This window comes from Moschus berezovskii, chromosome 20, assembly GCF_049115385.1.
Source record: "Moschus berezovskii isolate FMDL1 chromosome 20, NW_MosBer_1.0, whole genome shotgun sequence".
Classification (NCBI taxonomy): Eukaryota; Metazoa; Chordata; class Mammalia; order Artiodactyla; family Moschidae; genus Moschus; species Moschus berezovskii.
Genome location: NC_142479.1, coordinates 62,262,519 through 62,263,386, shown reverse-complemented (window position 1 = coordinate 62,263,386; position 868 = coordinate 62,262,519).

The following is an 868-nucleotide window of genomic DNA, read 5'->3' as shown; positions in this document are numbered from 1 at the left end:
GACCCTCTTGTCATCTTTTCCAGGGGAGGGTCCCTCAGTCCTCCGCTCTGCGCCAAGCTCCCAGTCACAGGCCCCCAGCCTAGCTGGATGGTGATAACATGAGCCCAGAGACTGCTTGCCGGGGCTTGTTCTTGTTAAGGACACAGGTGTCTTCCGTGACCTGCCTGCCCTTTGGTTTTGAACCTCACTGACATTAACAATTCCCCCTCTGTGGAGGACACAAGTTTTGGGAGAAAGGCCTCTGGGCATCGCCTGCTTGGCTGCAGCTCAGGCCGGGCCCCCAGCCCCTGACAGGAGAGAGGATGTTGCCTCCACCCCCGAAGGGTGGGGTGGGCAGGGCTGGCCTGGGGTTTCCCGGGGCCCCACCCGCCCCACCGTCTGAGTGCACTTCAAAGTGGCTGTTGGGGGGGCACGGGCCCTGGCACTTGTCGCCAGCCTCTCCCCTCAGGTCTAATTACTTCCACATGCGCCCAGAGCTTTGAAGCCCTGAGCCTCCCTGTGGGAGGGGGAAGAGGAAGATGAGGGGCAGAGGCGGGGAACGGGTGCAGGAAGGAGCCAGCGGGGCTAAACTAGGGAGGGCGGGCAGGCTGGCCCCCTACTTATGCCACCCTTGGGCGGGGCAGGGCTCCTGGGTGCCTATGGCAGTCAGGCAGACATCACTCCCCTGCAGGCCAGGTCCCACTGCTCCATGAGAGTCCTGACTCCAAGGTCACTGGGCCCAGAGCCCTTGGGGTGTTTCAATCCTAGGTTGACAAGTCCAGGCAGCTTTCAGAATTAATGGGAGGTAGGTGCTGGGGGGCGGTGGTTGCTGGGCCCCAGAGGGCAGCCAAGCCTCCTGACTGGGCTCCTAACAGGTCCTGAACAGCCC